A 22,017-nucleotide genomic window follows, 5' to 3' on the forward strand; every position below is an offset into this window, starting at 1 on the left:
CTGTGAGCTGTAATGCCACGGCACCCTACCCAGGGGGACAGCTTGAGGCTCTGTCTCCAAAAAAAAAAAAAAAAAGTGTTCTAAGCCATAAAAGGCAGTGTTTAAAAGGTATTATTGTACATTCTGATTTTGAATATCAACTATAATGAAGTATTCTAAACCTTGGATTTTGTAAATGAGCAAAAATCTTAGACTAAATGATAAAGCAGTAAGACTTCATTAATAAATATTTATATTTAATTTTTCAAAAATACAGTCTACCAAATATTCTTTTTACTTAAAAAGTCAGAGATTTTGAATTAGTCATTAAACTTTAGAAAATGGTACTGTGAAATGTTTTCCCAAAATTAGTATGCATTTTTAAATATCATTAATGGTTCTGGGTAATCAATTAAAGTTATATAATTTATGACTGAACAACCTTAGCATCACTAAGGAAAAACTGACAAGTCCAGACTGACAAGTGTTAGAAATTTCAAAGTTGCACTGTCAATTCAGATCTACTTCCTTTCATGCCCAGATTTACTTAATATCTCATTTGATTTTCAAACTTTCCCTCAGAAGCAATTGGAACAAAATCATGAGCAAGCTCAATCTCCATTTGGGCATGTAACCCTTTTACAAACACAATTACAGCCAAACACTATTGTAACCTGATTTGCATTTGCACTAACTAAGTTACAAAGCGCAGGGAGAATGCCTGCTCTGCATACTGCAGACTTGTTAGGATGATATATCGCAGGGCTTCCATGAACACTAATTAAAAAGGTTTTATCTTTCCCCTCTGGTCCACTGAAATTGTTCAAATGCCTTGCCTGCTACAACTTTGTTCAAAAACAGTTTTCAAACATGTGATCAGAGCTAGGCAACTATTTCAGGTGGCATGATTCTGTTTCCATGGTGGACAAGGCCCTAGAGACAAAAGTTTCAGTCCAAACTTTGAGCTTCCTTTCCTTTGTTATTTTGTGTTGCAATCTTAGCATTATCCAACTGTGGACTTTTATCTGTGAATATCTAAATCCTGTCTTGTGGAAAACTAATTACTGAACCACTGAGAGCTTCATAATGTCCTGCATTTAAGTCCTGAGCATCATACATAATGCATAGGCAGCAGTCTCTGCACTCTGATTACAGAACACTGTCATTAAGTGAGCAAATTAAAGATGTGAATAATTCACTGGCTGAGCTTATTGTCAGTGCTGCATTGTGAAATTAGAATTTCTAATAAGTACTGCAATTTTTTTAACCCAATTAACACAGAGAACATCTTGAGACTGATTAGTACAATAAAAATTATTACCTTATTCTTTTGCTTCACAACAGCCAAATTAAATACTGTACTTAATTATGCAGCATTCATTCCTGCTTGGCTAAAAAAAAAAAAAAAAAAAAACCTATCATTTTAATAAGAGTTCTAATATTTGTATGTGAGCTAAAAATTCAGCACATGCATCTGTAGCTCATAGTCTTTTTGCAAAGTTTTTTTAAGAGTCTGAACATCAGGATTATCACCAGTGGTGGCTTATGATGACACTACTCTATCCTTAAACCAAATATTTTTCCTAAAAACAAATAGCATACACAGTATCGAATAACTAACCTCCCCAAACTGAGTTGAATATATTATACCTCTGCTTTTTCTTAGCTCTTTAGATGCAGAGTAACACAGATTTGCCCCCACTATACTGTTTGTGATTGAGGCTGAAACATATATTTAAGATCATTAATTAATTAGGAAAAAAAAATCAAGTATCTGAAACAGTGGATCTTACCTCAGATGCTCATTTAGCACACAGAGATCTGTCTGACTCCTGCCAGGCAAGTGAGAAAGTCCAGTTTATGCTTGGCATGATGATCCTATGCAGAGAGTGTCTGCTGCCATGTTAAATAAAGAAAATGATCATTTAAACCGGGGCTTTTGTCTCCCAATATTTCCTCCTGCTGCCCCTTTCGCATCAAAGCCCAGAAAGGCAGGCACATCTGGCGGCAGCCCCTGCCCCTGTACGCAGCTGCCTCTGGAGAGCTCCCCCCTTCCTTTCCAGCTCCTCTGCATCCCTTCCTGGGCAACTTCAGCCCCCTAAAATGGGGGAAAGAAACGATGACATTGCAGGCAGAATATGAGATTTTTCAGCCTCTGCAGCCACATTCTTCCTGTATAGATATTTTATAGAAAGGAAATAAGAAGGGGAAACAGCGAAGGTGCTCTGAAAATCAGTCAGACACAATGCAATAGGGAGCTGGAGAGGAGGGGAGGAGAGAGAGAGAGAGAGTGTGTGCGCACAAGGGGGGTGGCTGTCAGTGCAGATAAATCTGCATATGGAAATTAGGGTTATCCTGGGTACAGTTTTATTTAACTATGATCTACTGTTTTTTTAATTAGACCAGAATTTTAGCAAAGGAAAGGGAGAAGGAGAGACTTGAAACCGGAGAGCAACTTCTAATTCAATAGACTCCTAAAATTTCAGAGCAACTGAAAATAGCAGATCCAAAAGTTGTAGGAAAAAGAAAAGGAACAAACAAAAAACAAGGCATTTATCCTCTTGTTTTGTTTACTAAACAAGAGGAAAGTCACCAGCCACAATAAGGATAAATAAATAAAATGAAAATTAGGATGAAAATGCTAAGGAATTGAAAGAAAGAAAAATATATACCTTTCATGGAATGCATAAAATTTCCTTTAAATGACAGAAGAATCATATGAGACAAAGGAACTGTCAAAAGTATATAATTGGCATTATATGCAGAAACTTAAGCTTGCACCCATGGCAAAATGCTACTGGCCATAATCAGTTCAAGGAAGTCACTAGCTGACAGCCAGCTACACCTTGTACAGCTCCAGAAGTAAAACAAGGAGGCAAAGTGAGGAAGAGTGCTGGAGGTGGGCTGGTGTGCCCGGCAATGCGTCTTCCTCCTCCAGAGGTGCAGGAGAGCCACTGACCAAATTGTGAGCTAATTTCATAATCTGTGAGTGGGGATTTTGATGACATAGACACTTACCAAACATTTATCTAACACCTATTATGTTGCAAACATTGTGTTTGAAAGGAGATATAAGATGAACACTGCATAGTTCGTATTCTCAAAACCCATAATTTGATAGGCAAAATTAAAAATGAGATGCTATTGCACTTTCATAAACAAAGTGAATGGTTGAGATAGGATTAACTTGAGCAGTGTGGAAACATGTTGGTAACCTGTTCACTTAACTGGCTTGACCTGTCAAGTCCAGCTCAAGCCCTGAGCAAGTTACTATGTTGCTTGCTTTTTAAGTTTGAGATCATATGAGATTATTGAGAGTGAAACATTACCTTTTGTCTGGCTCACCATAATTGCTTAATAAACCAGGTGCAGTGGCTCAGGCTTGTAATCCTAGCACTCTGGGAGGCCAAGGCAGGCAGATCCGTTAAGCTCAAAGGTTCAAAACTAGCCTGAACAAGAGCAAGACTCCCATCTCTTAAAAAAAAAAAAAAAAACAGCTATGCTTTGTGGCGGGTGCCTGTAGTCCCAGCTACTCTGAGGCTGAGGCAAAAGGATGGCTTGAGCCCAAGAGTTTGAGGTTGCTGTGAGCTACAACACCATGGCACTCTACCCAGGGTGACAAGGTGAGACTCTGTCTCAAAATCAAGTAGTAATAATTGCTCAGTAAAACAGCATTGCAAATCAGTTCTCGGTTTAAATGGCACAGCCTTTGGCAAACTTGGAGTTTTCTTTTGCAATGTTAAGGCTGTTCTCCATTATATAACCTTATAGTAATTTTCAGCAGGTCTGTGTCTATGGCAGTGGCTCTCAACTTGGGGCCATTTGCCTCCCAGAGGACATTTAACGAGGTCTAGAGACATTATTTTCAAAACTTTAGGAGGAAGGTTGTTATTGGCATCTAATAGACAGAGGCCAGGGGTACTGCTAAACATACTACAGCCTAGAGATCTCAGTTTCTTTCTTCCTTTCTTTTTTTTTTTTAAGAGACAAGGTGTCAGTCTGTTACCCAGGCTGGAGTGCAGTGGCATGATCATATGTTGCTATAACATCGGTTTCCTGGGTTAAAGCGATCTACCTGTCTCGGCCTCCCCAGTAGCTTGGACTTTAGGCAAACACCACCATGCCCAACTAATTTTTAATTTCGTGTAGAATCGGGGGTCTCTCTATGTTGACAGGCTTGTCTTGATCTCCTGGCCTCAAGCAATCTTCCTGCCTTGGCCTCCTACAGTGGGATTATAGGTATGCGCCACTCTGCCTGGCCAGATCTTGGTTTCTAATGAAAGGAAGGTGAGGTCCTTAAATGAGAGGCTAACTCTAGCGCTAAGGCAAGAAATTCACAAAGTGAGCCAGGAGCATCTTATAGTGCTAAGAAGTACAAAGTACTGGAAAACCAGAACAAAACCAAACACACACTGGTAGGGGGTATGTCAAAGAGACTCAGAAACCATCTGAAAGAGCTTCTAGCTAATACTGGAATTACATGAGCAACAAAATGCACAGAGAACTATTGGGTTATACCAAAGTATAATATAAATATTCGTAAAGCCATACTGACATAAATTAATTATTGAAAAATAAGTAAAAAAAAAAAAAATAGCCAGGTGTCGTGGCAGGCGGCTGTAGTCCCAGCTACTTGGGAGGCTGAGGCAAGAGAATCGCTCAAGCCCAAGCAGTTTGAGGTTGCTGTGAACTGTGACACCACAGCACTCTACCAAAAGCGAAAGGGAAACATAGTGAGACTCTGTCTCAAAAAAAAGAGAGAAAAATAAGTAAGCAGAGCAGTGATTCTCAACCTTCCTAATGCCGCAGCCCTTTAATACAGTTAGTTCCTATGGGTCACGACCCACAGGTTGAAAACCGCTGATGTAGAGGATTAAAAGTGTATCTTCCTTGCGGTGAATTCCCAATAATTTGTATAAATAATTCTCCCTCAAGGAGAGGGAGCGTCACTCTCCACTCTGTAAGTGTGAGATGATTAGTGACGGTCATAGTGGAAGGTGGGGGGAGGCGCATGCCTCAGAGGAGTAACTTTACAGTGAAGAAAACTGGCAAACACTACCTTGGCCAGATGGTTAACAGGAACAATGCTACAATGGTAAGTCATGTTGATAGTATGTTACTAACCCTAGTCTAATCATGAGAAAAACATCAAATTTCAGCAAAGCATGTTCTATAAAACATGTGACCAGGACTCCTAAAAACTGTCAAGGCCATCAAAAACATGAAAAGTATAGGAAATCATTTCATCATCAATGAACTCTAACCATGATGTGATATCCTGGATAGAACCCTTGAGTAAAAAAAGAAAAGAACTCTAAATGAAAACTAAGAAAATTGGAATGAAGTATGGTCTTCAGTTAATAAAAATGTCTCAATTCATGGGTTCATTAATTGTAACAATGATTATATTAAAGAAAGATGTTATGAATAGGGCAAACTGGGTGACAAGTATATAGCTATTATTGTTGCAATATTCTTATAAACCTTTCTCCAATCTTACAGATGAGAAAACTGTGTCTCAGAGTAGCTAAATTACTTGCCCAAAGTCACCCAACTAATAACATATGTCCAGGATTTGCATCTTGGCAGTCTGACTCCAGAGCCCATTTTCTTAGCACAGCATAATAGAAAAGATAAACATGTCTAAAATAATTAGACAAATATATGTGATTAAAAACTATTTTAAGTGCCATAAATCCAAGTGTAAGGTGCTATGAGCATAAAACAAATGCTTGACCAAGTGCAGGAGTTTGGAAGGGTTATGGCTGAGGGGGGTCACTTGGGTTCATAGGACCAGGTCCTGGGTAGATAACTGACCAATGAACCAGAAAAGGGCAGAAGGGAGAACAGGTGTACAACTGGCTGTTGGTCAAGTGCTTTTCTGACAGCTCTGCTTTCTAAGGCCCCCAGAGATGACCTTTATGGGAGTCACTGGTTTGGAAAGAACGGAGTGTCACAGTCTTGAGGAGTGAGTGGAAAGCCACAGTAGGGAAGAAAAGCGAACTTAGAGGGCCGGGCATGTAATCCTAGAACTCTGGGAGGCCAAGGTGGGTGGATTTCTTGAGCTCAGGAGTTCAAGACCAGACTGAGCAACAGCGAGATCTTGTCTCTAAAATTAGTCGGGTGTAGTGGCAAGCACCTGTAGTACCAGCTAAGGACTGAGGCAACAGGATCACTTGAGCCCAAGAGTTTGAGGTTGCTGTGAGCTATGGTTGCACAGCAATCTACCAAGGGTAACAAAGTCAGACTCTGTCTCACAAAAATGAAAAAAGAGAGAACTTACTTACTTAAGCTTCACTTAATTAAAAAAAAAAAATTGCAAAAGTTATCCACGCTTGGGATGTCCATTTACCCTCCTCCGATCCCCTCTTGACCCACTCCCTCAAAAGTCTGTCCCTATCATTTCTCTGAAAATACTTAGTCATGAATGACCTTCATGTTCTCAAGTCTATTGGTCAATTCTCAGTCTTCATTTTTCAAACTATCAGCAGTATTTAACTAAGGTGACCAGATTTTAACATTGGTAAAGCGGGACACCATTGACTGGGAGGTGGGGGGGTTCTTAATTAAAAATTTGGTCTATATGGAGCAACAAAAATTTTCATAGAACGCAAAAATAGTATTGTAACATATTTTTTAATTTCAACATAAGTACAATTTACAAATATAATACATTAAAAAAAATTATGTATAGGCTCAAAGGAGCCCAGCCCCATATGCTGATGGTGGCGGGTTCAAACCCAGCCCTGGCCAAAAAAAAAAAAAGTTATGTATAGTATTATTTTATTCTTTGACATATTTCTCATTTGAGTGAATTTTTTTTGGTAGATTGCTGTTGTTGTTTAAAAGGTCATGAAAATTTTCACAAGAATTTGTTAAATTGGCTCGGGGCCTGTGGCTCAAGTGGCTAAGGCGCCAGCCACATACACCTAAGGTGGCGGGTTTGAATCCAGTCTGTGGCCGCCAAACAACAATGACGGCTGAAATCAAAAAATAGCTGGGCGTTGTGGCAGGCACCTGTGGTCCCAGCTACTTGGGAGGCTGAGGCAGAAGACTCGCTTGAGCCCAGGAGTTGGAGGTTGCTATGAGCTGTAATGCCACAGCACTATACCCAGGGGGACAGCTGAAGGCTCCTGTCTCAAAAAAAAAAAAAAAAAAAACTGGGACTGCCCTGCCAAAAGCAGGACATCGGGTCACCTTAATTTAACAGAACTGACCACTCTTCCTTGAAATACTTTCTATGTTTGGCATTCCAGCCACCACACTGTCTTGGTTGCCCTTCTGTTACATGGGCAGTCTAATCTCTTTTCTTTACTGGAGATTCCTCTGATTCCTGAGCTTCAAATTATGAAATGCCCCAGGGCTTATCCCTGGTTTTTATTCTCTTCCCCTCTACATTCTCTCCCTTCATGACCGTGAATAGTATCCTGGCTTCAAATACCATCAATACGCTAACTCTCGATTGTACGTCTCTCTCTAGACCTTACCTCTGTCCTGAACTGAGCACTGTGTCCAATCACTGCTGAATGTATTCATTTAGATAGATAGAAGGGCAAATAGAAGCTCAGCTCCCTCCATTCAGATCTTAACTTTGCAGTGTACTATTTGGTCAAGGGATAGATAACTTCTCTGTGCCTCAGTTTCTTCAAATACAAAATGGGTACAATATTATTCATCAATCTCAAATGGTTGCTTAAACAAACAGTTTTTTTTGTTTGTATTTTTTTTAAGAGACAGAGTCTCACTTTGTCGTTCTTGGTAGAGTGCTATGGCATCATAGCTCACAGCAACCTCCAGCTCTTGGACTTAGGTGATTCTCTTGCCTTAGCCTCCCGAATAGCTGGGACTACAGGCGCCCTCCACAATGCTCAGCTATTTTTTTTGTTGCAGTTTGGCCAGGGCCGGGTTCGAACCCACCACCCACGGTATATGTGGCCAGTGCCCTACTCACTGAGCCACAGGCACTGCCCCAACAAACTAATAGATTTAAAGCATGTAGTATAACATGCTGGTATGTTCTGGTATCTTCCAAGTGGCATATTGATAGCTACAGATAGGCATCACATAACAGAACTATTGTTTCTTCTCCCCAACCCCGAACACAAATTGTGACTCTTCATCTCAGTGAATGGCATCTCCACTCACCCAGTTGTTTAATGCAAAAACTTATTCATGCAAAAAAATGTAACCCCCTTTTTCACACAACTCAAAATTGTACCATTGGCAAATCCTGTCAGCACCACCTTCAAATACATCTTGAATATACTTTACCATTTCTGCTTTGCTGTAAGCTACCAACTCTCACCTAGTGTGTTCCAAGAGCCTTATAATTCATCTCTCCTCTTCCAGACTTGCTCCATAGAATCTATTCTTCTCATTGCAGTCAGAGTGATTTGGCAGGCCTTGAATTATTCTGTGCTTAAAGCCCTCCAAGGGTTTCCTGCAGTGCTCAGAGTAAAAGCCAGAGTCCTCATGTCCAAGAGGACATGCCCCTCCTGGTCTCATCATTCACTGCACTCTCTGATCCATAGTTCCACAGAAATCAGTGTGGCTCCCTCACTTCAGACAGGTCTTGGCTTAAATGTCACCTTATCAGCAAGGCCTTTGCCAAGTCTTCCTGTATAAAGTAATATAAACACCTGCCTGCCATTCTCTAAACGCTTTATTGTTTTCAATGACACTCATCAGTCCTATAACATTTTGTATTGGTATTGCCTGCAGGACCCCAGAACATAAGCTCCACATGGGCAAAAACTCATTTTTTTCACTGGTCTGTCTCCATCACTTACAACAATACTTGGTACGTATTAGTTTCTCAACAAATATTTCCTGAATGAATTAATGTATACAATTTCTTCTAAGTAGACTGTTAATTCCAGGATTCCCAGGAAGCTATTCCTAATCAATCCACATGCTCCCACCACTACCCAAATTTGATACAGTATTTTTTTCATGCTATAAACCCCTATTCAATATAAGAGATGGCCATGGTATTAGCATACTCTATTATGCCTTTTTAAAGTTGTTTCATATATGTACAAATCATAATTATCTCTTTCTTTTCAAAATAACAAGAAAATCATAATTATTTAAGTCATGATTTCCCTGTGATGTTGGTTTTCTATTTATGGACAGAAATCTAATATCTCAGTTAAGATCATTTAAGAAAAATGGGAGAATTATTATATGACTATATCCTTGAATAAAAGGATGATAGTGCTGATAGGCTGCAAAAGGTACTAGAACCAAGAAATTTAAAAGCCTCCAGGAACAACTCAGCTCTTTTTCCCCCTCATTTTTTGCTCATGCTCAGTCTTAGTCTCAATATGTCTAATGCTCTCCTCTTTCTCTGAGTGCATGGTCTTTTATTTGTACCTTTGGGTTTTTTCTTCTCCTCTCTCTGTGATATGGCTATCTCTACTTTTCCTTTTCAGCCTGCATTATAGATCTTCAGGAGAAAAAATACTTCAGTTGGCTAGGGAGGCAGAGTCCTTACTGTCCACATGGCTGACAAGGGCCTGGCCTTCTGGGAAGTGTGTGTGTAGAGGAGGGAGGAGATTCTTAGAGAAAGAAGGTGGTGATGAACCGAGCAGACCCACCTGGCTTTCTAATGCAGCTACAATTCCAATGTCAATAACCTTCACTCTGCAGTGTCTGACACTAGCTAGGAGTTTTAGGGTCAGGAGGATTCTTTTTTCTCCTTGGGTTGGTTTTGTCATTTCTAACATTCAAATAATACTAACATGTATAGAATATTTTTTTAAAGTGTGCCTTTGTACCCATCTTCCACAATTTTAACTAGTACGTACTTCAGTGTATAATTTCTATGTGACTTTACACATATAACTTTCATTGTGACACATAATTGGGGTCATAGCATACTTACTAAGTTGCAACTTAAAATAATATACTAGACAAAAAATAACAGTAAGGAATTAGCTCTATTTAAGAAATGAAGATTCAGAAGTTATTATCTAAGGTGCTTCCTACGGAAGCAACTATGGATCACTTGATCGATCTTTGCATCTTTCTATACAATGTGAAAAGTATGTTTTATAGATTCATGTATGGTCCAGTGCTGGCCCAAATGGAAGAAACATACCAGAGCCCATTGTTTTCCTTGATTACAACTAAATACTTTAGATAAAAATACATGAGAATTCTGGAGTTTAAATACCAGGCACATTGTTGAGGAAAGTTGAAATTAAAAGGATGACTGGTGTGGTGATAATGAATTGCCTATCTCCCAACTTTGACCCAAGGGTGAACTGCAGTGGGGAACTCCACATGGGCATGCAGAACAAACACTCAAAGAGAAATCCACCTTTCCAGCAGGAGGGCCAAGAACAAGAGCCTTTTCCAGCTAGAAAGAGCTAAGGGAAACCCCTGACTCATTTTCTCTTCCAGCCCTCCTTGGAGAAAGTCCAGCCATAATCACAGAGCTGTATTAACTGACAGAGGTGGGGTAGGCACCTAAAACTTAAAGAAAACCTCTATCTTGGAATAGGAAAAATAGGAAAAGATGCCTTTGTTTTATAGTGTGTGCTGAATGAGGGGGAATCTGTTGTATGTTTGTTTTTTCCTCTTTAACTCTATTGCTTTTTTTCTGGAGAGATGTCTTATCACAAGGAGCAATGTGGCAATTCAAGAGGACGTCGCCTGAGAGAACCCATATTCCTATGCAAAAGCACTAGAGAGAAGAGTGTCTAGGAGCCAGAGATTGTAGGGAAATCCTGGAGAGAATAGGGCTGCAGGAGCTCACCTGTGGCTGTGTATGAATCAACACAAGTCCTTGGCTTACCCTGAAGGTGTGAAAAAGTGAAATGTAACCAAAGAACTATAGCAAAGACTTTGATAAATGAACATGTATTAGTTATCATACTTACCAACCCTCAAAACTAACCCCTAGGTGGCACAGGGTAGAGACACACCCAAAGAGCCTAACAAATGCTTTAAAAACTGAAAAGACATTCACCCATAGACAGTTAAAAAAAACTCACAACCTGTACCTCAGTGATTAGGGCATCAAACAAATATACCCAGGCTGGTGGGTTTGATCCCAGCCCAGGCCTACTAAACAACAATGACAACTACAACAAAAAAATTGCCAGGCATTGTGGTGGGTACCACAACTTGGGAGGCTGAGGAAAGAGAATCACTTAAGCCCAAGAGTTAGAGGTTGCTATGAGGTGTGACGCCACAGCACTCTACCGAGAGTGACATAGTAAGACTCTGTCTCAAAAAAAAATAAAAATAAAAATAAAAAACTCACAACCTGAATTAACTGGATTTATTATCTCCTAAAACAACCTGTCTCTCCACCACCTAACTGCACATAAAAACAGCATATTTGGATAATTTTAACAGAATATGACAACGTGAATGAAAATGCAGAGAATATAATCCAAAATTACAAGACATATAATAAATCAGCAAAAACTGACTAAATCTTAAGGGAGTACACAAAAATGCCAACTCTGAATGATCAGATATTAGAATAATCAGGCATCATTTTTTTTTTTTTGAGACAGAGCCTCAAGCTATCCCCCTGGGTAGAGTGCTATCGCATCACAGCTCACAGCAACCTCCAACTCCTGGGCTCAAGCGAGTCTTCTGCCTCCACCTCCCAAGTAGCTGGGACCACAGGTGCCCGCCACAATGCCTGACTATTTTTTGGTTGCAGCCATCATTGTTATTTGGTGGGCCCAGGCTGGATTCAAACCTGCCACCTTAGGTGTACGTGGCTGGCGCCTTAGCCACTTGAGCCACAGGCCCGAGCCAGGCATCATTACTAAAGTAGCTCCATAACCATTCTCCAAGAGGTAATAGCAAACCCTCTTGACATGAACAGAAAAAATAGACGTTTTCTATAGAAAAGTAGAAAATAAAAAAAGAACCGAATATAAATTTTAGAACCAAAAATACAATATCTGAAATAAGCTCACAAGGTAAGTGCAACAGCAGAATGGAAATAACAAACAGAAAAATTAGTAAACTTAAAAGTTATTCAATAGATACTGTACAATCTGAACAACAGAGAGAAAAAGGACTTTAAAAAAATGAATAGAGGCCCATGGACCTGTAGGACAATATCAAAAGAGCTAACACTCATATAACTGGATTTCTCAAAAAAGAGAAAAAGATTAGTACAGAAAAAATATATTTAAGAGCAAAATTGCTAAAAATGTCTCAACTTTTGTGAAAGTCACAAATTTACATATAAAAAGGTTGATGAACCTCAAACAGGTTAAATCAAAGAAAATTATACCCACACCCAACCTTATAAAACTGTTGAAAACCAAAAATAAAGAAAAAATCTTAAAAGTCATCAGAGAACATGGACACATTATATTAAGAAATATTTATTTGTTTATTTATTCTTGAGACAGAGTCTCACTATGTCACCCTCTGTAGAGTGCTATACTGTCACAGCTCACAGCAACCTCAAACTCTTGGGCTTAAGTCAGCAGTTCTCAACCTGTGGGTCATGACCCACAGGAACTGTATTAAAGGGTTGCAGTATTAGGAAGGTTAAGAACCACTGGCTTAAGCGATTCTCCTGCCTCAGCCTCCCAAATAGCTGGGACTACAGATGCCCACGAGAATACCCAGCTATTTTTTTGTTGTTATTGTTGTAGTTGTCGTCGTTTTTTGGCAGGCCCAGACCAGTCTGAACCCGCCAGCTCCAGTGCTTATGGCTGGTGCCCTAGCCGCTGAGCTACAGGCATGGAGCCTTATTTTGTTTTTTTAATTTCATGTTAATATGAAGGTACATGTGATTAGGTTACATTGTTTGCATTTGTTAGGTGAAATTCAAGTTGTAGTTAAGTGAGTATGGGGGCGGTGTTTGTGCTGTGTATCTTTCCATTGTGCCTATTAGGTAAGAGCTTACCAACCCTCCTCCCTCTTCCCCCTCCCTTTTCCCTCCTCTCCCCCAAATAATTATTTAAATAACTGAAGATTTTTTTTTTTTTGAGACAGAGCCTCAAGCTGTCCCCCTGGGTAGAGTGCCGTGGCATAGCTCACAGCAACCTCCAACTCCTGGGCTCAAGCGAGTCTCCTGCCTCCACCTCTCAAGTTGCTGGGACCACAGGTGCCCGCCACAAGGCCTGGCTATTTTTTTCAGTTGCAACCATCATTGTTGTTTGGCGGGCCCGAGCTGGATTTGAACCCGCCACCTTAGGTGTATGTGGCTGGCACCTTAGCCACTTGAGCCACAGGCGCTGAGCCTAACTGAAGATTTCTTATCATAAAACACTGAGACCAGCAAACAGAACACTTTTTTTCTTTCTTTTTCCACTTTGTCACCCTTGGTCAAGTGCCATGGTGTCATAGCTCACAGCAACCTCAAACTCTTGGGCTCAAGTGGATACTCTTGTCTAGGCCTCCTGAGTAGCTGAGACCACAGGTGCCTACCACAACACCCAGCTGTTTTTAGAGACAGGGTGTCACTTTAGTTTAGGCTGGTCTCGACCTCCTGACCTCAGGTAATCCACTCACCTTGGGCCCCCGAGGGCTAGGATTACAGGCATGCAGAACACCACCTATAAAATACTTAAGGAAAGTAGAGGAACATTACAACATGCTAAAAGGGTCAATTCACCAATAAAGACATAGAAATCCTAAACGTATATGAATCTAATCACAGAGCTTCAAAACATGTGAAAGAATAAAACTGCTAAAAATGAAAAGAGAAACATATAAATCTTCAATTTTATTACTTGGTAATTAATACTTCTCTCTTACTAATCAGTAGAACTAGCAGCATATCAGCAAAAATATAGAAAACCTGACCAACACTGTCAACTAATTGACCTAATTAACATTTATAGAACATTCTTCCCAACAACTGCAGGATACTTACTGTTTTCAAAACCATTCCACTGTGTTCTTTTTTTACCATTTTCATGCTCATAGCCTCCCTACTTCTCTTTTCCACCTTATTAGTTATCTTGTATCCTGCCATTTTCCTCCAAATCCATACTTTAAATCAACTCTAAAACAACCTCTGAATTAGACAAAATTACACATATATTTTCTCAATAAGAACACATTCTATGCCTCTTTCATAATACACCCTACTCCTTGGCATGCCACATGCATTAAGTCTGATGATGGAGTGATCTCAGATACAGAGTAATTACACACGCAACATTTATTGCAAAGTTAACCTGCATCTCAGATGGAGAGCTAGGTCATTCTCTACCAACGGAGAAAGACTCTGAAGTCTGAGCACACACTGACTTTTATAAGCTCACTAGTTTGTCCTGCCTTTCTTTTGACAGGATTTGTTGCCATTTACTGCCTTTGGGATGATTGACAGGTTGTGGTTATGTAACTAACAGATTGCATAACAGGTTGGTTCCATAAAATTTTTCCTTTCTATGTAGGCATCTTCCCCAGAACCCTTCACAAAAGCTCTATCCGTGCTATGCTAATTAGATGGTAATTAGCCATAAGTCATTTAAAGGTCACTAGGAGCATACTGTGTATGCTCCCACCACCTGCAATTTGGTTCCCAGCTACAATTAGGTTCCTACTCTCACCCTTAGCACTTCCTTGTCACCCATTTACACACTGGCACTCCTAACAATGAGGAAAACACAAATTAAAATACTTTGCACAGATAACAATGGCTGTAATCAAAAAGATAGACAATAGCCAGTGGTTTTTTTTGTTTGTTTGTTTTATTGTTGGGGATTCATTGAGGGTACAAAGAACCAGGTTACACTGATTGCATTTGTTAGGTAAGGTACCTCTTATAATCATGTCCCAACCCCAAGAGGTGTGTCACACCCTGTGGGTCCCCACCCCCTTCCCCCCTTCCCTCTCCATGTACCCCCCTTACTCAACCCCCACTATGTACTAGGTCAATTATCCTCATATCAGAATTGAGTGCATAGGATTCTTGCTTCCCCATTCTTATGATGCTTTACTAAGAATAGTGTATTCCACTTTCATCCAGTTTAATACAAAAGATGTAAAGTCTCCATCTTTTTAATGGCTGAATAGTATTCCATGATATACATACACAGAAACTGAACAGCTTCTGTATAGCTAAGGAGACAACAACCAAAGCAAATAGAGAATCTACACAGGGAAGTATATTTGTATATTATGAATTGGACAAAAGCTTGATAACTAGGATCTACAGAGAACTCAAATTAATCAACATAAAAAGAGCCAACAATCCCATATACAACTGGGCAGGAGAAATGAATAGAACCTTCTCTAAAGAAGACAGATGAATGACTAACAAGTATATGAAAAATGCTCATTATCTCTAATTATTAGAGAAATGCAAATCAAAACCACCCTGAGATATCACCTAACCCCCATGAGAATGTCCCATATCACAAAATCTTAAAACTCAGCTTGCCACCCATAACACAGTGTTTACAGTGCCAGCCACACACACAGGGGCTGGTGGGCTCGAACTCGGTCCAGGCCTGCCAAACAATGACAACTGCAACAAAAAAAAATAGCCAGGTGTTGTGGTAGGCACCACTAGTCCCAGCTACTTGGGAAGCTGAGGCAAGAGAAATACTTAAGCCCAAGAGTTTGAGGTTGCTGTGAACTGTGATGCTAGAGCACTCTACAGAGGGAGACATACTGAGACTCTATCTCCAAAGAAAAAAATCTCAAAACTGCAAATGTTGGCATGGATGTGAAGAGAAGGGAACACTTTTACACTGCTGGTGGGACTGCGAACTAATATAACTTTTTTGGAAGGAAGTATGGAGGCTCCTCAAAGAACTCAAACTAGACCTTCCATTTGATCCTGCAATCCCATTACTGGGCATCTACCCAGAGAAAAATATCCTTTTATCATAATGACATTTGCACTACACTGTTTATCGCAGCTCAATTTATAATCGCTAAAATGTGGAAACAGCCTAACTGCTCCTTAACCCAGGACCAGCAAGTGTTGATAAGAACGTGTAGAAACTGGGGCAGCACCTGAGGCTCAAAGGAGTAAGGCACCAGCCCCATATGCTGGAGGTGGTGGGTTCAAACCCAGTCCTGGCCAAAAAAAAAAAAAAAAACTGGAATAAAAAAAAAAAGAATGTGTAGAAAATTAGGCCAGGCACAGTCCCTCACTCCTGTAATCCCAGCACTCTGGGAGGCCCAGGGCAGATTGCCTGAGCTCATGAGTTTGAGACCAACCTGAGCAAGACCCCATCTCTAAAAATAGCTGGGTATTGTGGCAGGCACCTGTAGGAACAAGCTCTTGACATATATAACGTAGATAAATTTCAAGTGTATTATTTCAAGAAAAAGAATATGCATCAAAATTCTGCATACTATATAATTCCACACATGTAACATTCTGAAAATAGCAAAAATATAAGCACAGAGAACAGATCAGTGGTTGTCAGGCCTTGTGAGAGGAGAGGGGAGCGTTTGACTATAAAGTGTTTGCATGAGGAAATTTTGAAGGAAATGATGGAACTATATTGTATATTAGTTGGGACAGTGTGAGAGACAATTACAAAGTGATAGTATGGAAGTTTGTATCCATATAGGCAGATTTTGGTCCTAATTTCCTCCTAATATTCTATACATTCCACACAATTTGAACTTCATTTCTGCCTTATGTATTTCTCTAGTATGTTTCAACTTTTGACTATCTGACATGATTAGAGATTCCTTGAAGGAAAAGACCAGAAGTTCTCATCCTTCTTTGGTTATTATAGTGATGGAAATATCTTAGAATACTTAGCAATTCCTTCTGGAATACAATAAAATGAAATAGAATGGATACCTCTCAGATAAATTAAACAAACTAAATTAATGGAATAATAATAAGTCTCCTATGCTTCTAGTAGTGTTGATAACCAATCTCAGATAATAAATCTTATACTCAGAAAGTTTAAAAATTTTGCCTTAGAAAGTACAGACTGTAGAAAGCAAACTCATGTATGTTTACCCACGGGAATCAAAGTCAGGTACGTTGATCTTTAAACAACAACCTTCTTTCCACTCCATCCATCTTAACCCGGTGAATAGATTCTGGTAAGACTTAATTGCCATCATAAATTGACAGTATAATATCAAAATATCAAGTGGGGGCTATAATAATTCATAGATTCTTTAAGTTTTCACTTTTTTACAGAGGTTCAAGGGATTACACAATGATCAGAGCAATGATAGTAATTAAAGAAGTTATCATATCATTGTAGAAAGGACACTGACCTTTGCAGGCCAAAATTCTTGCTCTTCTTTCCAACTCCATGCTTTAGAAAGTCCATAAGATTCAGTTCCTAAAATTGGAAAATGAGATTAAGGTTATTTTTGTTGTTGAGGTTCCCTAGGAAGACTCTGAGGTAGAGATTTTGATCCAAGAAATGTATCAAAGTATACTTGTGGGGACAAAGCAACCTATGAAAGGAAAGTAGAATTGGGAGAGGGAGATGTTGGAGCTGCAATGCAATCTCAATATGGCATCAGTTACCTGATCAGAGCTCTGAAGCTGGAATAGCCCTTTCTATGTATCCCAAGCTAGAGGAGAGAGGAGACTTGACATTTATACTTTCATGCCAATAGTTGTTGGATGACAAATGCCTCATTTTGGTAAAGCAGGCTTTCTTTACCCAAAGCAATTCTGAAAAAGGTTGATGACTAAGCATTGACAGAAGCACTTCAACAGCTGGGAAAGAAGTGTCTTATCCAGGAAAGGGAATCTGTGTGGCATACAAGAGTGTCCCATACAGTAATCACGAAGTTACTTTCCTGCTCTGGCACTTTTGATTGCCTAATTTGTGGCTAAATGTAAGTGTGTGACTGAGTTCAGGCCAGTAATACATAAGAAATTATCATATGACCAACTTCTAGAATTGACCTTGGAAAGACACACACCCTTCTCCCTTTATCTTCACACCAGCTGGAATATACATGAGTTGATTGCAGTAAGAGCAGCCCTCATGGACAATGAGAAAAACTTACAATGGAGATGACACAAGATCCTTAGACCCTGCCTCCACAGCACAACCAAATCTAGACTAATTACACAACTCTCATGAGAAAGGGAAAGAACCTTTTTTCTTATTAAGCCACAACTATAACTGAGCGTTATGCCACACTCATCTTTGCCCAACTGATTACAGAAATTTATGTTAAATTGAGCGGTCCACAAAAGTCTCTATGAGTCAGGGAAATTTAGCCAAGCTCTCAAGGACAAAAGAAGCTGAGCCTAGAAAAAGCAAGAAAAGAAATAGTCCTGGTGAGCACTACTGAGCGGCAGAGCCAGATGGCCAAATAGACACTTCCAGAGATTGTCGCAAGAACACGAAGTTCAACAGCTATCCATGCAAGGAAGCACCTTCAGAAGAACCAAAACCTGAGTGATCACACAACCTTATTTTAAATTATCTCAAGGAAAGAGACACTGAGAAGGGTAGTAAAGACAATCATGCATTGTCTACACCACATTTCCTGGTGGTGCCTCACCAGCATACTAAATTAAAAAGGAATGTGGGGTGGGGGCAGTCACAAAGTGATTGTGGGACTTTGCTTTGAAACTCAGAGCTATGTTGGTGCAGAACACAGCACAGGGCAGAATTCTGCTAGTGCCCATTGAGGGAGCATTAAGACCAGCCTGGCCACAGGGAAATTCTCCACTGAGAAGCTGAAGCCAAAGTTCTGGCTAGCCCAACCACCAGCTGACAAAAAGCAGCCTGAGGCCTGGTAAAACCTTGTAAGGCAATCAGGCCAGGGCCTATGTCATCCCTCTCCCAACTCCAGGCACTCAGCTTGGGAAGAATCTGTCTCCACTTGGAGAAAGGAAAGAAAGAGAACTTTCTTTTGCAACTTGGGTACCAGCAAGAGATCTTGCCTAAAGGACCAAGCAGACTCCTAAAGACCCTAAATCTTTACCTTGGTTCCTGGATGGCATTTCTGGACCCACCCAAAAGGAAAAGGAAACATGCTTCCCTGAAGGGAAGGACCCAGTCCTAGTAGGATTTACCATTTCCTGACTAAAGAACCTTTGGGCTCTCAGCAAACATCAGAGGTAGCCAAGGAATAGTCACCTCAGGCTTTAGGTAAGACTGGCTGGCTCCAGGTGTGCTCTGGTGGTGGTGGCCATGAAGGAGTACCCACTCCCTCCTCCTTCAACTCCAGCACCTCAGCATAGAGAGTTAGGAAAGATAGTGATAGACTTTGCCTGGTAATCCACGGAATCTTTCTGTATCTTATTCAAGCTTACCAAGGCACTATCACCACTCTGCAAGAATCACAGCATTACTGGACTTCAAATACCTCCAGTAATGATATGGTTGCAGTGACCAAAGACTTAGATCACAGCATTCAATACCCTTTGAATATCTGGAAAATCTTCTCAAGATGGACAGGTTCAAACAAACCCAGACTGTGAAGATTAAAATAAATACCTAACTCTTCAATGCCAGACATTGAAAAACATTAAAAAGCATCAAAAACATCCAGAGAAAAAAGTGACCTCATGAAACAAAGTAAACAATGTACTAGTGACCAATCTTGGGGAGACGGAAATGTGTGACCTTTCAGACAAAAAATTCAAAAGAACTATCCAGAAGAAGCTCAAAGAATTTCAAGACAACACAGAGAAGGGACTCAGAAGTCTATTAGAGAAATTAAACAAAGAGATTGAAATTTATAAAGGAATAAAGTAGAAATTCTAAAGTTTAGGAATTCAATTAACAAACTGAGAAATGCATCAGAGTCCTTCCTCAAGAGAAGTGACCAAGCAGAAGATAGAACTAATGATCTTAAAGACAGGTTATTTGAAAACATATGAACAGAAAAGAAAAAAGAATAAAAAAGAATGAAGCATGACTACAAGATCCAGAAAACATCTTCAAAAGGACAAATCTAAGCGTTATTGGACTTACAGAGAAAGTAGAGAAATAATTAGGATAAAAGTGTTTTATTCCAAGAAATAATAACAGTGAACTCTACAAACCTGGAGAAAAATTATCTATTCAGGTACAAGAAGTTCATAGAATCAGAACATAAAAGCAGACCCAAACAAGACAACCTTAAGGCATTGTTCCCGGTCAAGTCCCTAAAGGTCATACAGAAAAAGTCCTAAGGGAAGAAAAAAAGAAATAATATATATCAAGGAGCTCCAATACATCTGGCAGCAGACTTCTCAGTGGAAAACTTACAGGCCAGAGGAGATATACTCAAAACACTTAAGGAAAAAAACCTGAAGCCCAGAATATTATACCCTGCAAAATACCCTTCAAACATGAAAGAGAAATGAAGACTCCCCCAGACAAACAAAAGCCGAGGAATTTCATCAATACCAGACTTGTCCTATAAGAAATGCCAAAAAGAATTCTTCAAACTGAAATAAAAGGACATTAATGAACAATAAGAAATTATCTGAAGGTACACAACTCACTGATAATGGTAAGTACACAAACACTGAATATTTGGTGGCACCTATGGCTCAGTGAGTAGGGTGCCGGCCCCATATACCAAGGGTGGCAGGTTCAAACCTGGCCCCAGCCGAACTGCAACAAAAAAATAGCCAGGCAATGTGGCAGGTGCCTGTATCCCGGCTACTCGGGAGGCTGAGGCAAAAGAATTGCCCAAGTCCAAGAGCTGGAGGTTGCTGTGAGCTGTGACGCCACAGCACTCTCCCAAGGGGGACAAAAAAAACATACTGAATAGTTAATTGCTATAATTGTGGTGTATAAACAACGTATATACACAAAAAGATAGTAAAATTAAACTACAAACCTATGAAAAATGACTACAACAACTTTCTGAGAGATAGTATAAAAAGATATGGATGGAAACAACAAAATGTTAAAAACCTGGGGAAATGAAGTTAAAGGGTAGAATTTCTATTAGATTTCTCTTTGTTTGTTTGTAGGCAGAGTTGCCATATATTTAAAAACAGCTGATTTAAAAAAAATTTTTACAAGCCTCATGGTAACCTCAAATAAAATATCTATAACAGATATATAAAAAATTACAAGCAAGGAATTAAAACACACTACTAGAGAAAATCACTTTTGACAAAGGTAGACAAGAAGAAGAAAAATAGAGAGGACTAGAAATCAAATAACAACATGACAACACTAAATTCTTAATTATCAATAATAATATTGAATGTAAAGGGTCTAAACTCTCCAATTAAAAGACATAAAGTGGTTGAATGTATACAAAAAGAGGTCCAGAAAAAAAAAAAAGGCTCGGCACCTGTGGCTCAAGCGGCTAAGGCGCCAGCCACGTACATCTAAGGTGGCAGGTTCAAATCCCCAGCCCGGGCCCGCCAAACAACAATGAGGCTGCAACCAAAAAATGCCCGGGCGTTGTGGTGGGTGCCTGTGGTCCCAGCTACTTGGGAGGCAGAGGCAGGAGACTCACTTGAGCCCAGGAGTTGGAGGTTGCTGTGAGCTGAGATGCCACAGTACTCTACCCAGGGGGACAGCTTGAGGTTCCTGTCTCAAAAATAAATAAAAAATACCCCCCCCACAAAAAAAAGAATGTCAGACTGCAAAACAAGTCTCAAAACATTTTTATTATTTTTATTTATTTATTTATTTATTTTTTTCAGATAGAGTCTCACTTTGTTGCCCTCGGTAGAGTGCCATGGCATCATAGCTCATAGCAACCTCAAATTCCTAGGCTTAAGCAATTCTCTTGCCTCAGCCTTCCAAGTAGCTGGGACTACAGGCGCTCGTCACAATGCCTGGCTATTTTTTAGAAATGGGGTCTCACTCTTGCTCAGGCTGGTCTCCAGTCCATGAGCTCAAGCAATCCACCTACCTCAGCCTCTCAGAATGCTAGGATTACAGGCATGAGCCACCAAACCCATCCCCTCAAAACATTTTTAAAAGTTGAAATCATACTAAGGACTTTTTTCTGACCACAATGGAATAAAACTAGAAATCAATAACAAGAGGACTATAGCAAACTACACAAACACATGAAAAAAGAACAAAATGCTCCTGAATACCCAGTGTGTGAATGAGGAGATTAAGAAGATCATTTTAAAAATTCTTGAAACAAATAAAAATGAACATTCAACATATCAAAAGCTAT

Source organism: Otolemur garnettii, unplaced genomic scaffold (genome assembly GCF_000181295.1).
Source record: "Otolemur garnettii isolate 467f Iridium unplaced genomic scaffold, OtoGar3 scaffold00132, whole genome shotgun sequence".
Taxonomy (NCBI): Eukaryota; Metazoa; Chordata; class Mammalia; order Primates; family Galagidae; genus Otolemur; species Otolemur garnettii.